Below are 16,083 nucleotides of genomic sequence, written 5' to 3'. Positions count from 1 at the left end.
ATCCTATTGATAAATACTGGAGGGATCAACATGATCCCCCATGTTGGAATGGCTGTATTTTTTCTGGTCATTATTCCCTCCTTCCCCAGATATAAAATGATATATAACACCCAATGTCAAATAGGTTGATGAAGTTTGTACTTATTCCGAGAGGAAAAGAGTATGCGATGATAATTCAAGCAAAACCGTAATGCATAGGTGCAAGGAGGCTGAATTAAAGTTGCATGAGCTTTCTGCCTTTTCCTTAAGTTAATCTGATGTAGTATAATTGTCTGAAAATGACTGAAAGCTCAGCTGTGAGCTTCTGTAAACCCCAGAAGAAATGCCTATACATTAGTCTTCACATGAAAGTACCGAAGGCAAAATTCCAGCAATAATTGTATGAAATATAAAGTAAACTTACTTCATCATAAAGAGAAAATTATAGATTAGCATCTACAGTTGTTTCTCCCTCTGTTTTTCTGCACCCCCTGCAATCTGATGTATATGTACTTCTTATCTGTGGGTGTGGTACATTTCCTACAGCACCAAAAGTTATTGAGGGTTGGGTGTCATGTGTCACTATAATACCTTCCCCTGCTGCTTGGGTGGTGTGAATCACACTGGTAGGTTTGGAATACAGAACTGCTGCATTTCCAGCCCCTCTTGCACACAAGCCCAGCTTAAAGAGTCAAAATTTAGTATTGCCAGAATAAGCTGAGAACCATTATAGTTAAGCACTCAGACTTGAAATTACACTGATACTTTACTTGTGAGTTTAGATTTCTTGCTCCCTTCCCCTACAACGTGAAGAAATCACTTTTCTTTTAGATGACATTTTTCACACGTGGAGATAAGCAGAAGCCAGCAATGTTTCAGACATCATCTGCTGGTAGGGCAGCTGCTATACAAACTGCTACCCCTTAACACAGGTTAAGTGGCAGTTGGGAGGGTTTTTGTGCATGTTGCATCTAATGCCTTGTCTCTTTCAGTTTTATCTTGCCTGGACTCAGGTGGGAGTTACGATTAAAAGCAGCACAGATATCCAAATAAGAACATAGGGCATGCATTGGCTGGAAGCTGTCAGGGTTTAAGTAATCACCTGCAGTTGAATTGAGACTCGGATGGGAAGTAGGAAGTGCTGTACTCAAGCTTCCTGTATAAATAAATGCAGCTTTCTCACAGCTACTGCATACAAGCTGTGACGAAGCTTTTAAGATATAATGGCAGCATGCTCTTAATATCAGGGAGGGGGATGATTTATCAGAGTGGCAAAGGGGCTGGGAGACGAGTCCTGCTGCAGTCCTAAAAAGTGTACAGCTGTCAGATACCCGGAGAAGAGGAAGGGCGTGCGAGAGCAATCCGCCTCCGCTCAGGGGCTTGTGACATCGTGGTTCTTGGGAACGCAGGAGTCTGAGTGCAGCTACTGAAAAGTCACACAGCTGGCAGTGAATGCTGCTCTCCTTTCAAGGTATGTTGGAATGAATACAGCTTTCTGTCTCTTTTTTAATTTTTTTTTTTTCCTTAAAAGCCAAGGATACCCTGAAACCATCAGAAAGCCAGCTTTTGATTCTAATGGAAGAAAGTAGAAAAGGCTTAGTTAAAAAAAGAGGTAAGAACTAGAAATGTTTCAAGAGCTAAAATTAATGTTATTTGTGGTTTGGCTAAAATTGAACTGTGTGGTGCTTAGAGCTGGGGCAAAAGGAAATCTTGGAGTCCTGACTATTAAAGGCACAGAAGATTATATAGGCATCAAGTACTTCCCAAAAGGGTGAAATTACTTCTGTCAGTTTAACTTTCAAAGATGTATCTGTGTGAAGTATTTGAAAATGCTGCAGTATTAGGACATGTCTGTGTGGAGAGCAGTTGCTAAGATGGCATACTGTCAGTCATATATCTGTTTTAGTTTAAGTACAAGAACTCCGTTCATACTGAAAACACATCTGATTAATCTGGAGGGAGCCCAAGTTTAAAATGCAGAGATTTCCTCCTGGTTTGGAGGCATTTCTTCTGCCACAATCTCATACAGCTGGTATCGGGAAGCAAAAATATGCTGATTTATATTTTAAGTGTTAATGTACACTTCTAATCTGTTCAGGGTTTAAGGTTATGTGGTTTATGTGAGCACATAGTAGATACACATTTTCTAGTTTACATTTTAATTTTTTTTTTACACTAAGAACAGAAAATTGCATTTACTGGCATGTGTTCACTGCTTTCTCAGCATAAGGCTTTCTCAGTACAAAGCTGTTTCAGTAATTAAGATGTTTCAGTCTGGTTTATTATAAAGGTCTGTATTTTCTGTAATATAGAGGCTCTCTGCTTCCTAACGGCATACAGCAATATCAAATACCTTCCTTCAGAGAACACTGGAAGTAGTAAAATATTTAGGATGACTATAGTTAAGGAAGCATTGTAGGGTGACTTCCCATCCTCTTGGTAAATAGACACTGAATGATTTTAAGAAGTAAATTGTAGCAGAGATACAGGCCATGACTGAAATACCCCCATGCAGCTTTCCAACTGACCATGAGCAGGCACAGCAACAAAATATGTTTGGCTACCCTCAGCCTGAAGGACAAGTGGTCTTGGTTAAAGGCACGCACTGGGTTTGGGATACCAGTATTTATGGAAACAGAAGTTTCAAAACCCTGACCTTAAATATTTTCCAAAACAAACATATTGACCTGATTCTTGTCCTGTTTAGGACTTGTCTATGCGTGAATGTGAGTGGGTGTTGTTGTCAAAGCGTGAAAGTGGCTGAAACCCTTCCCTCAGTGAACTTAAGCTACGTTGGAAAAATTACAGCACATTGATAAGGGGATGGCTGCAGTTATGCTGCCAAAAGTAATGCCTTAGATTATGGATTGAGAATTGTGTTTGCAGTGCCTAAAGCTGTGGTAAAGTGGGAGGTACTTCTTCAAAATAAACTAGAGCTGTTCCAGAGTCAAGCCAGTATGATGAGAATCAGACTCCTTTTCTCCCATACATCTTACTGTCTGATGGGGGTATTTAACACAAGGTGCTCTCTGCTCACACAAGGACATGCGAACCTCCCTGCACTTCATGTAGGAATAGTATTGGGCAACGTGGTGTAGTTGTACCCCATGCGTGCTCCTTGCTGATAGGCACAGTCTTCCTTCCCACAGATGGTGACATCTTGGTGATTTTGTTTGTGTGGTGGTATACTTTGGAGCAAAAGTTAATAATATAAATAGCAAACAATATGGAGTTGTTTCTCTCTAGCTAGGTTCTTGGATTACACTATGTTCTCTAAATGCTTCATAAGCTTTGTAGAAATAAATAAACATCACAGTAGCGGTTATTGGACCTTTCCCTTCTGGTGGAGGAGGAAAGTATGTACTTGTCCTTATTATGATCTGAAGTTTCAGATGCGACTGTGAGAAGCAGCAAGTCACTTTACAGGAAAACAAGCAGCACTAATACTTAACCTGGTTTCCAGTTTATTAGTATGCCTCTGATAGTATGTATGATAAGAGTCTGAGCCCTGTGCCTGCAATCCACCCTGTCCAGACCTTTCAGTGACTTTTATTGGTGAGGCCCACTGGAATGGGTATCACTTGGATGTGTGGCTCAAAAAACTGCTGTAGACTTGCTGTCCTTCTTGAGTAGAGAGTTTTCTTGAATGTGTCTAAAACTACACAGTGCCTATTGATTGTGTATATCAGATCCATAAATATCTCTTGGCCTACTAGTACTGTGCTATCTGAGACCATAATTACAGCTCTGGGCCCGTGGATGTCACAAGCACATGTGAACAAAATGCTGTGGCAGGCTGCCAGTGTCACTGTGAACTGAGTCCATCAGACCTCCTTGCACATGCCAAAGCAGACGTTGCCTTCAGCTTCATGAGGCTGAAAATGGTTCTGGATCTGTCCTCCTCCTCTGCGTGCTCGCTGGGAAGTGGGTACAGTTCTCTGCTCTCCCTCTGTCTTCCCCATGCCAAAGCCCAGCCCTGTGTAATGCACCTCACAAATTCTCTTCATTACTCAACAGCCAGGAATAACCTTAGATTCATTCCATCTCAAAATTAATCTTCTTTTTGTTTTTGAAGGGGAACATTGAACAAAACGGAAAAGAACAGATCCAAAGGGAAAGATAGCAATGATACTAAGCTCAGCCTCTAGCATTTTGTGTTTCTGGCTCCAGTGGTAGACTATGAGCCTTCTCACTTGACAGAGAGAAGTACAGGTCTAAGGGCCATCGTACACTGCAAATTTACCCAGTCATGGACAAATATTTACGGAGATGCTTGTGCCAAATAACTTTGTGCTGATCAGTAAGAAAAGAGTGTTCAGTAATCTTTCTCAGTGTCTCTAGTAAATGGTTTCGGCTCAGTGGGAACTGAGTGGGCATTACATTCATAAAGTAGTTCATTGCTAACAAATACTAAAACGCTCATAAAAAAAAAATATAAAGTATCTCAAATTACAATGGACTTTGTACTTCACTTCCTGCTGAAGTGGGGCTTTTCCGATTCTTAGTCTTCCAGAGAGGAGCAGAGGTGCTGAGTGGAATTTTCTAATCTTGAGAGCATGCCTGGGTTAACTTTCAAATAGAAAATGTGGCTATATAAAACACATTTTATTGATGCAGTTTCCTAGATCTCTTTGTATGTGTCGATACTTGCACACAATGATGTAAGTGTTCCCCATTTCTGGTTCCTCTTATTCTATTTTAATGAAGAAAAAATACTGTGGATTGCCCCAGGCCTGGGTGGTTTTTTACTGTATTTCTAGGGGAATCTGCTCAGCCTCCAAGGGAAAATCCATAGTCTGTGATTAGAAATGCCATCAGTTTACCTGATTCTTTCAACATCCTTGATGCCTACAAGTACAGTTTTTACTTTGTTGGAGGTTGACCTATTCAACAACGGGACCTACAAGCATCCTTGTACCTCATGTTTCCAAGTGGGTCAATATCTCTGGAGTCCCAAAGCCAGCCAGCACTGTGCACAGCGATTTGGGCCATGTCAGTATGGCTCCTGCTACAGAATGGTTAACCTCCCTGAAGTAAGGCAGTCTCAGACATGCTGTAGTCAAGAGACTGTTTGTAAAAATTACGCTTATATAAAAATTAATGAGAAATTCTGTGCCTGTCTGACAGACATGAAAGACCATAAATAAGGGCAGTTGGGCGAGTCAGAGTGGGACTGTTGTGTGGCTCCAGAACTGGGACTTGATAAGGGGTATTTTTTGATGTTGGTCTGGAACTGTTACCAGTGAAGAAATACAGTCAGCATATTACTGTGGAAAAGTCCAGCTTGTGAGCATGAATTTATGCATGCTAGAACATGTTTCTTGCATGGGGTTTCTTCCTGGACACTAGTGCTTCTTGTAGACACAACTGTCATGGGGAGTTGTTCTACCAGCTTTTTGTCTGAAGGAGCGATGACAGATGCTGATCAGGAGACAAACAGAGTACAAAATTAATTTTTTCTAGAAGGAAGAAAATACCTTGTTACTGTTGTGCTCACGTTTCCCCATTTTTATTAAGAATGTCAATATTTGTGTCTGTTGCAAGCTTTTCTGCCTTTCACTTTGCTGTAATAATGAGAGGAGAGAAAGTATAAGACAAGAGTCATTACTCAAAGAGTAGACGCTGTCTGGGTGTCTGACAGAAGCTTTGATACTTATATTTGGTTATACAAACTATTGCATCTTCAGACTGCCAGGGAGTAAATGTGCAGAACTGAAAATGTTTATGTACTCTATATGTTTACAAAAAGGACAAAAACATTGCAACAGAAGAGCTGTATCTCTGTGTGCAGGGACTGAAACGGGTCCTTCAAGGCTACCTCTGCTTATGCTTTTATATACTTATGCTCCTGTGGCTTAGGGGTGAATTCCTTGCTCATGTATATATGGCCACAAATCATTCAAAATTGCATGCTCTAAACCCCTATGTACACAGACGGAAAAATGTATTTTATGACAGCTAGCATATAGGCTAATCACTTACATGCAAAGAAAATTCTAGGATTAAGTAGAAGCTGTGACATGCAGGCTGACACTGGTTATATCTGAGCAGTAGATGGGAAAGTTTTTATGTCCTGCCTGTGCTTAATTTTGGAAGCATTCTGATGGGTAGAGGTAGGAAGATGATGAAGGAAAGCAAGCTGGTCATCCCCCTTCAGAAAGCAAAGGTTACAAAGATGTAGTCAGTGAGGAAAACTAGGTGATCCCGTGGGCTACTTACCATTGCACTCACTTGAAGCTTTTTCACAGCAGCGGACCCTCAGCTAACCACTGGTCCTGGAACCCTTCCCAATGGGGTTTCCCCATTGTAGGGCTAAGATAACATCCACAGGGCCAGCAATAACTTGCTTGCTGAAGTTTTGCACAACAGAGAGAATGCAATCTTGCACCCTCTTGACCTCTTCACAGTTGTATTGATGGGTTCAGTGGTGGGGAATATCCATCACAGCCTCTGGGGAGGGTTTGTGGGAAAGGCAATCATGCCCTTTGCCTGGAGTGGGGTAAAAGCCACATATATGTATATATAATTTATCTAATACTACTTTAAGGACATGTGTTTTTTGGATTGGTCAATGTTTTTATTGCAAATACCCAAGCACTGTACATGGTTTGACCAGTTTCAAACCCCTTGTTGACCTAGCTTCCCACACTTTGGGAGGATGGGCCAACAAATGAAGGAAACATGCAGTTGTGGGGAGAGGAGTAGAGAAAGAGTTGAGAATTCTTGCCGTAGCTGTGTTTCCTGATTTCTTAACAATGAGGATAAAATGCCTATTTTGAGGTGCATTAGGTGTCATGGTCTTAATTAAAAAAACAGCTACCAGAAAGATATCTTTAGAAAGGTTTCTGTAAGATTGTCATCCTGTAGCATAGTAAGTCTATGAGTTCCTTCAGTGCTGTCTTCTAGATACTCATTTTTCTGACTGTTTGGGAGGTGGGGCAGCTTTTTTGAACTGCTCCTTGTTGCTTATCTTTGCACAAATAAGGAGGTCCATTGGAGCTACTGGAAACACTCCCATTGGAAGGGCTTCAATTTCATGGCTAAGATCATGTAGAGACTAGCCAGTTCACAGATACTAGGGCTCCTGAGGCTGAAATCTTGTATGTTTACAGGTTGCTGTTCTCCTTAGAAATTATTTCTGTAATGAAGGTTAAAATTTGGAATTGGAGTGAGCGAATGATGAATGCAAACCTCTAACTGCATTTGATGTACAATTCTGCTTTATTATATGTCTTGTAGTACCATCTGGATTTCTAAGTAGTTGCACAGAGCCCCTGAGAAACTAACTGTGTTCCCTGTGCTTGGCACTGTACAGGTAAAAACCTTCTTGGGGGGCCTTAGAGCCTGAAACAGAGACAGAAGATGGATGCAGAAAGCCAGGTGGGAGAGGGCAGGGCAGCAATGAGACAACATTGTGTTGTGTGATAGAGTGGTATCAGCCGAGCTGCTGCAAAGCTTTTTGACTCATTTTTAAGAAAATGCCATATTTGTCTTATGTAGTTAGTAAGATGCAGAGCAAAATAGGTCATGCTTTGCTAAAATTGTTTAATTGTAAAAGTGGGTATATATAAGTGATTTAAAAATACGTAGCTGTTAAAGTTAGCCAAGAGCGTAGGACTAATTGTAGTTGAAGGTATTATTGTTATTCCAGCATAGTTTGCAACTTCTGTTCAGTAGCATGTACATGAAGCCTATCAGAGGTTAGAGATGCCCCATATTGACATCCTGACTGACGGGGTGGGCACTGTGGGGTTCCTCCGCGCTGGGGCAATGGGGAAGGAATGACCTGCAGCAGGCCCCCTCCCAGGAGCTGCCTCCCAGCGTGCTGGGCTCATTGCTCTTCCCATGCGTGGGCTGGAAAAGCAGGAGAGCAAACATGATGTTGAGAGGACAAGCACCAGAAAAGCTCAGTTACGGGATTATTCCTGAGCTTTGCTTCTCTTTTTCACTTCTGCAGATCTGCCCACAGCTGAGACTCATTCAGTGCCCTGTCCTTTCCTCATCTCTGATCGCAGCTGACTTTGGTAGAGCTCATTTAGGTACTGGCAGAGGAGTGGTTTAGGGATACACTCCAATTAATGTAATAACCAGTAGTGAGGAGCAGTAGTAGTTACTTCAGTAAACGCATGTGTTTAGTTTCAAAACAACATGCTCATGTCTGAGTCCAAACCTCAGCAGTTACTTCTTAATGACTGTATTGTTTCTTGTCAAACTCCAGTAGTCATTAGCTATTTATGTTGTTTTCTGAATGGAAAATACTTATATTAGTGATAACGACTTCCCCGAGGTCTAATCTTCAGTTTTGACTCCCAGTCTTTGATTCACTGAATGTCACTGTAGCTGAGACTTGAAAGTTACCACTGGGTAATGTGTTCCTCCCCCCCAGCTTTCTAAGTCATTGAGACATATTTGGATCAAGGGCAGTTTTCAATGTTATACCTCCTTTATCTTGATTACCTTGAGCAGTCTGTTTCTTCTATAATAATGGGCAGCATGTTTGACTGTAAGATTAGATACGGGCAAATTAAAGCATTATACTTATTAGTTTTATTCACTGAGCAGTCACACAAAAACTGTTATAAAAGGAAAATGAACTTATTCTTTGATTCCTGTTGATGCAAATCTAAAGTTGTGTGAGTGCTTTTTGGTGCTTGTAGTGAAGAAAAACCATAATCTTGAGAGTTTGCCATTTTCTTGGCTTGGCAGAATGAAATGACAGAGATATTAAAGATCTTACTGCAAGCACTGAAAAAAACGTTTCTCAGATCATCCTTTCTAAAAATAAATACCTAAATATGTGTTATTTTTTTTCAGTAGATGTTGCTCAGTAAATTTTTTTAGTATGTGGTGTATTTGCAGAATTCAGTGAAGGATGAATGTCATTGTTTCGGTCAGCTGAGTTGTTCTTTGGCTTCTGCAAACTCTGCATACTTCCCTTAGTGCTAAGAAGTTTCTTGATGTCGCTTTCAAGGCCTGGCTTTGTGTCACGTCTCCACTTGCCTTGACCTGTTTGCCTTGCAGTCAGAACGCTGCGTGCTCCCAACACAGCACTGGCTGCTCTGAAAAAGGAGCCATCTCCAGCTGGAGGAACCTGACAGCCCAGTTGGTTTCTTCTGAGAAGACTACATTCTGTGAACAAACAGATAAAGTTGATCCCTCTGTCAAATAACGTTCCATTTAACAATGCATGCTTACAAATACCTTCTAAAAATCCTTGATGTTAGAAGAGGCCCATGTCACAAATAGCTTCTGAACATGCCCCATCTAAACTGTAAACATTCCAGCTCAAGGAGTTAACATATCCCAAGGTTTTGTTATCCGATTAACAAAAATAAACATTTTTTTCTGTGTCAAAGGCAAAATGTTACATCTGACTTCCTATTCCTGTTTCAGCTGAGACAGCTAGCCAAGTTATCAACCTGTTTGACCTCGCAAAAGCTCAATTCATTTTCACATAGTAAATGATACAAAAGCCTTCATGTGGTCAGAAAGGAAGATCTATCATTTGCTTTTGTCATTAATGTCATGAAGAGTGTGTTTTTATTTAATAGTAGTATATTACCTCTTGTCAACAGGAAGTTAAATGTAAAGTGCACCAAACTAGTTTGGGTGGAAATTCCTTGTAGCTTAGTATTAACAGATGTTGCATAGTGTCTTTAAGAATAGGGGATGTTATTTAGATAAGCTTTAGAGTCTAATCTTAGAGCTGATAACCAATACTTGCAATTCCAGGCGGTATAATTTTGTTGTTTTGGAAATACTTGGAAATGTTTGATGTCAAAATATGCAAGTTCTGTTGTCTGGCTGCACTTTGCCTGTTTCATTGCATTTTGCACTGATCACCTTTCTTTAGCTCTGTGACTGTCAGGATGACCATAAAACTTTAGGGGGAATCCTGCTACTGACTGCCTGTGGGACTGGACGTGTCACCATCTCCTGCTGCCTGTGGCCAGCCCCATCACAGTGCTCAGGCCCAGTAAGTTGGATACATCTGGGTCATCCCCAACTTGATGCTCACAGGCCTGCCCAGGGCTCACATCTAGTAGGTTTGGTGCAGGGAGCTGTGGCTTTCCAGCCTGCCAGTGTTGACAAAACTGTCTCCTGAACTTTGATATGTCCTAGTTCAAGCACAGTTCCAGCAGGACTGAGTGAAGGGGGTGGCTTCTGCGACACAACGGTCTGACCTCATTCCAGGCAGAAGTGCTTACTCCTGCCCTCATGGATTCAATGAATATTGACATTGTGTGGCTCCTGTCAGTATTGAAGAGAGATGAAGAGAAGTTGAAGTGAGAGACCATGTTTTGATTATGCATTTCAGTTCAGTAACAGGCTGCATTATTTCTTTTTCAGTTTTTATCTTTAAGTGATCAGAAAGTGCTTTTCTTAGCTGCCTGTCCGCTGGAAGTAGCAGCATTTATTTCCCCACTAGCTATCAGATTCCCTTTTCTCGGGCTCCCCAGTTTTTTAGGAATGGATGGGGGAAAAGCCCACTTTTTTTCCTCTCACTTATTCTAAAGCAGTGTTGCAAGGAAACACATAAAGGATTCCCCCAATTGCAAAGATTCACTTCTGTTTTGGAAAAAGAAGTTGTTTGTTATATTCAGTTAATATCTATGGTCTTCTTGCAAATAAACTCCCTGAGGACATATTGATGGAGGGTTGCTAGGAGTTACTGTGAAGAACTGGTGTTCTAAAATCGCAAAGTTACTCTTACCTCACAGTATTACAGTAAAGTAGAGACGTTACCTGGCAGGTGTACTCTCAAAGACTTTTGGAGACTTATATACATGTGCCCTAATGACCTTTTTATTTATTAGAATGATTTTAAATTATTGGGTGCATGTGAGATTCGGGAAGCTGTTCAATGTGTGTTTTAGGCATCCTAAAGTGCTGGTATAAAAATGCCTGGCAGGAAGCTGGGTGATATTCTTAATTAGTGCAGTCTGTCCTTTATTTTTTGTGCAAGAAGCTTCCCACTTACTACATTCTTTTCAAAGTATTTGATATATTTATTTTTTGGTTGCTAGCATGATATGAAAATACTCCATACAGCCAGTGCTTCTTGAACAGCAGCTCAAGGGCTCTTGTTTTTGTTTTTGTTTTTTTCCAGGCATTCCAATAAACACAAGTGAGAGAAATTGCCTTCGGTGTGTTCTCATGTACCAGACAACATGTTTACTTAGGCTGCTTGTTCTTTAAATACGTTTTCTTAAATTAAAATTCTACAGTTCAGAAAGCTGTCATGAAATATTACACATCTGACTTTTCTGAAGTCCTGCTCAAAGAGAAGAGATACTGAAATACTATTATTCTCTCTAATATTTCAGCTTGGCAGCATGTTATGGTAATCCAGAAATGAGTTTTCCTTGTATATGCATGTAATCAAGCACTTGCTGTATTAAGGTGCAGATGTAATACAGTAATTCTGAGTATATTTAAAATGTATTTAAAATTAGACCTTCTATTTGCAGATCTGGTTGCTTTTTTTTTGGCACCACAATTTCAGAAAATCTTAGTACTTGTTTAATTTGTTAATAATTTCATTTCAGTAGAGCAAAATATTCAGGCTTTGATACACAGGAGCACTTAAACATATGATTAAATGTCCTTCTTGAAGATGAAGGCTTTCCTGAATCGGAGCTTTAATCATATGTTTTACAGCCTTGCTGAATCACTGCTGGATAAGTAATGCTGTATGGGTTAGATAGGGAGCTCTGTGTAGGCAGCACGTATCGAAAGAAGGAGAAATTAGTGCATTGTAGTTTAGTGGTCAGCCTGTTAGACCACAGAAGTACTAGTGCGCTTGATTCAGACTATTTCTTTGTGCTGAGCTGCTGAGTTTCAAAAAGCTGCTGTAGAAGCGACTTTTGAATAACACTGTCTTGAGAGGGTTGGGACAGCTAAGGACTTGTAACCGAAACTGGTAATGATAGGGTTTTGATGAAGTTGATAGAAATGTGGGTATCTGACAGCTGTCTTCACATGTCCTAATTTCATAGCTCAGTTTATATCTTCTATGATCTGACCCCATTATCTTAATACCACTCTGTTATATTTTTTAAATCTTTCTATTATTACTCTTTTTCTCCAAGGTCCCTGATTTTTAGCATTGGTTTTGAACACTTACATTTTTCAGGTAGTTTTCTTTTCCTACTTTATTTTTAAGGGGGGGGACCTTAGTTACAGGAAACAACAGAAACCTGAGCTGAACAGTGTCAAAACAGGTTTTTATATGGCACTGAAGTAATTTTGTAATGGGTGGAGTACTTAAAAAATCTCTAAGGCATGAGAAACAATTAAAGTGTTTGCAAATGTTTCTTCAAGAAGGTTCAGTGTATACCTGGTACACTAAATAGGAGCTTAGCACAAGGGCTGGGAGTTTGTTTTGATGCTAAAATAGGGAAGTGCGATGTTATGTGTTAGACCCCACGTGTGACCTTAAACCTAACCCCAACCTCTTTATGATCCCATCATTTGTATGCACGTCCATGCCTGGGTGCTGGCTTTTGGCAAGCCTGAGGGATACCGGGGACCACCCTGCCCCATGGGGTGGGCTCAGCACACGCCAGCCCACAGGGAAAAACACGGAAAGGACCCTTTTTGTTCCACAACTGTTTCCTGGAACAACATGTCTCATGTTTGTACATTTCTTGACTTCCTTTAAATTCCAAACTGGGCTAAAAGTGTACAGCTCTACTAACTTCAGCAGAATTGTTTGTAAACAACAGGCTTCTCCAAGAACTCTGTTGTTGCTATTGGATGCAACGTGTGAAAAATGAAAGGACGACTTACAGTGATGAATATAACCCATTCATTCCCTTCCCACTTCACTGCAGAGGGCTTTCATGGTTTTATGTGATGTTTCTAAGTTGTGAAAGTCACATTCAGACATATTTTTTTAGCTAAGTACAGTGACTTGATTGCAGCACACAGACAATGTCCTTCTGATGTTGCAGCTCAGGAGGCTGCCTGGCTTGTTTGCTCTATCACATATACAGAGTAACTTTTGTTCTTTGAGCCTGGTAATTTTGGTTTGAGGCAGCTGGGCAGGCTCAAGTGAACCTTTGTGTGATGTTAGCATACAACCCATGTTCACAGGGAAAGTTTCAGCCCTAGCTTGCATCAATTTTTACCACCTTTATGGAGCTGTGGTGGCTTGACCAGGGCTGGCTGCCAGACACCCACCGAGCTGCTCTCTCACTCCCACTCCAGGGAGTTAATAGTTTCCACTTCAGGATGCTGAACCCAAACTTTGCAACAGGTACCTGTCTAGAAGCAGGCACAGCAGATATTTGCTCTTAGGAAGTCGTTTTCAAAGCCAGACACCAGGCACTGTGGTGTCGGGAGGCTCTGAAGGCAGACAGTTTTTGTACACCCTCCTCTGGTGCTTTTGTTGTGTTTTTCATATTTTGCTCAAAATTTCCACTACCTTCATGCTTGTACTTATCCTTCCCACCCCGCTGAGCCCTTTCTGCTTTGAGCACGCTCTAATGTTTCGTGCTTGTGCATAGTGTTGAGACATTTCAGTGCTACCTGAAAGCACAAAGCTTTGTCACCTCCCAGAGACAAAGCAAAACTGTTCACAGGGAGATGAATGAAATGGAAATGTTGACAGGTCTGAGCACTCAGCAAACTGTGGTCCTGGTGACTGTGCAGTTTATACCCTCCTAGGACTGACCACATATAGCTCGCTTGCGTTCATTCACAGACTTTCTGGTCATGCCTTATTCTATGGCATCACCACCATTGGTGTGAGAGCCAGGGAAGGATGAATCTTTCCAGCAGTTCTTCTTCCTTAAAAGCTGGGCAGCGTACAATTTGAGGAAATACGTCCCATTTCCTGGAAATTTTGTGCAACGTAAAAGAGTATTATCTGTGTGTGAATGTGTGCGTGTATGTAGCTGATAGAAGTATATAAAAATACTTGCGTCTTTACAGTTCAGGGGTGTTTATGCACACTGGGGCCAGTTTGACCCTTCTTTGCCCCTGATTTATGCTGGTGCAGAATTTAGTTTAGTATGTTCCTCTGGGTTAGAGTGTCCCTGAGATGTGTTTATCCTTATTCCACATCTCATGGCACCTTTGCTGTTGTTCAGTGGAGGTTTTTGTGAGGAGTTATGTGCTGTATTCCGGTTTCGGTGATACATTTCTTACTTATTTGGGATTCCATCCTAAATGGGTCATTTGTGTTTGTGAACGTGAAAGGAAAGACCTGAGTGCTTAGAAATGTATTTTATTTATATGAGGGTCCATTTTTTTCAGGGACTTTCAATTTACTTTTATTTCAGGTCACTCTTATTAATATCACCAAATATGGAACGATCTTTTTCTCTTTGTCACCAACTCATTCTTCAGTGACTCCCTCTTTCCCTGCACGCCACATACATGTGATTTGTTTTCAGCCTAAACTGTTGACAACTCACTTGTAATTACAGTAGGAATTTGAAGCCGCTGTAAAGAGAGCTAATAGCTGTATAATTAATGACAGTCTGTGGGACTAAGCCTAGCAAAGTGAAAGCCATAAAAATTCAGAGCAACTGAGGCGGAACTTCACAGCTTGTCTGCAGTGTGTGGAAAAGTCAGTTCTGCCAGGGTAGTAAAGCTGGGGAGATGGTTTGAGAGCTTTGGAGAGGGCAATGTGTCTTGAAATGCTGGGAAAGAATAAGAGGAGTAGAGGGTGAGAACAGGAAGAAGTCTTTCTCTCCCCATATTTTCCACCATCTGATCTGAGCATGGGAATGAACCTCTTCCACAAGCCTGATTTCTCTTCAGAGCCCAGGTGCCACTGGATGGGGCTACCCTTTTCCATAACCATTAACCCTTCCCCCTTCATGCTTCCCTTGGCAGCAGCAGCAGAAGTCACAATTCTGATGAGCAGAAGCAGAAACCAGCTGGTTGGGTTGCTCTGGGAAAAGGAGCAGGCTGTATAGGCCGTGTTACCTGCTCTCTCTTTGACGGTCAGGTTTTCAGGTACTAACAGGATGGCTTTGCCTGCTCCAGGCTGACCAGGAGGACCACCTATGGACAAGCTGGCCCCTTAGGAAGCACAGAGAGAGTGCTGCTGCTGGTGGCCACGGTGCCTTCTCCAGGGGTTGTGCAGCTGGCTCCGTGCTTCCGATCCTGGTCGCTTCGTTTGCTGAACCCCACCAAGGTTAACGAGGCTGCGGTGAGGTGAGGCAGCCAGGGCTGTGTGGGAGCTGGATCCTCAGCTCCGCCAGGTTTGCTTGGTGTCATCTACTGGAGGTTTCCACAGGGTGCTCTGCTTGTTTTGGGGAAAACCTCAGCCCTGCTCTGGCAACCTGGTGTGGGGGAAGGAGGAGCGCAGGGTGGGGACAGGGAGCAAAACTGAATTTAACCTACAGTCTTCAGGGAAAAGGGTGCCTGTGATATTGTAACGAGTCTCCACATCCATCACGCTGAGGCATCTGATTGCTAGTAGGGCAGAGCGGTGTATCGAGAGCCTGCTCTTCACTGGGGCAAACTCTCTTGCTAACACACTGAGTGCCAGATTTAGGCCATCTAAAATTAGCCCCTAGCCCTAAACCTCAGTCATACACCTGAATCCTTCTGCTGCTGCCTTACTAAAAGCATGCAGGGTTATAACCCTTTTGGTTATAAAAAGGACACTGACTTTGGAAGCAGCTGTATCCATTTTATATCCATTCCCACATCTCAATATTCCTACTTGTTCTTTTGTACATCCCTCCTCTTAACATTGCTATCTTTTACCGTGTAAATGAAGAAATGTCAGATGCGTGCCACATGGGGCTGAATAGCTTACCTGTACAGATGCAGCTGCTGTTGAAAAGCATACCTGAGTAAATGTGTTATAATTCTCCTAACTATTGAGATAACGTCTAGTATGTAGTTTTAAATAACAGGTAGTTCTTGATCTGCCCTAGCATTTCCAGTGACTCACTGTTCCCCCCTCCCCATTGCAGTAATTACAGAAGAGTATTGCAGTCCCTGACTCAGAGGGAGGCTTCCTTCCAGGGCTTCTGGCCATGCTGGAGCTCCAGCTCTGCAGCCGTATGGAGCAAATCGTGGGGGGCATCATGGTGGCAGGTGGGGATTGTGCCAGGAATCATGTGGGCATAGCATATG

The 16,083-nt window shown here is 41.9% G+C and overlaps 1 protein-coding gene across 4 annotated transcripts in view; it reads left to right on the top strand.

The window, feature by feature from the left end:
- Positions 1–16,083, top strand: part of RNF144B (ring finger protein 144B) — an 88,426-nt gene that overhangs the window by 38,890 nt on the left and 33,453 nt on the right. Inside the window, exon 1 of one of the 4 annotated variants that reach the window (XM_032998895.2) lies at positions 1,156–1,450. The exons of 2 other annotated variants lie outside the window; for them this stretch is intronic. The gene's annotated coding sequence lies outside the window, so the exon portion shown is untranslated. Of the gene's footprint in view, positions 1–1,155; positions 1,451–1,491; positions 1,592–16,083 lie in introns of those variants that run through there. One more of the 4 variants, XM_032998896.2, reaches the window with a different exon arrangement.

The sequence above is a fragment of the Tyto alba genome, unplaced genomic scaffold, assembly GCF_018691265.1.
Source record: "Tyto alba isolate M040663 unplaced genomic scaffold, T.alba_DEE_v4.0 Super-Scaffold_48, whole genome shotgun sequence".
NCBI lineage: Eukaryota > Metazoa > Chordata > Aves > Strigiformes > Tytonidae > Tyto > Tyto alba.
The sequence above is the reverse complement of the archived record's forward strand: the minus strand, read 5'-3'. Positions and strand labels throughout refer to the sequence as shown.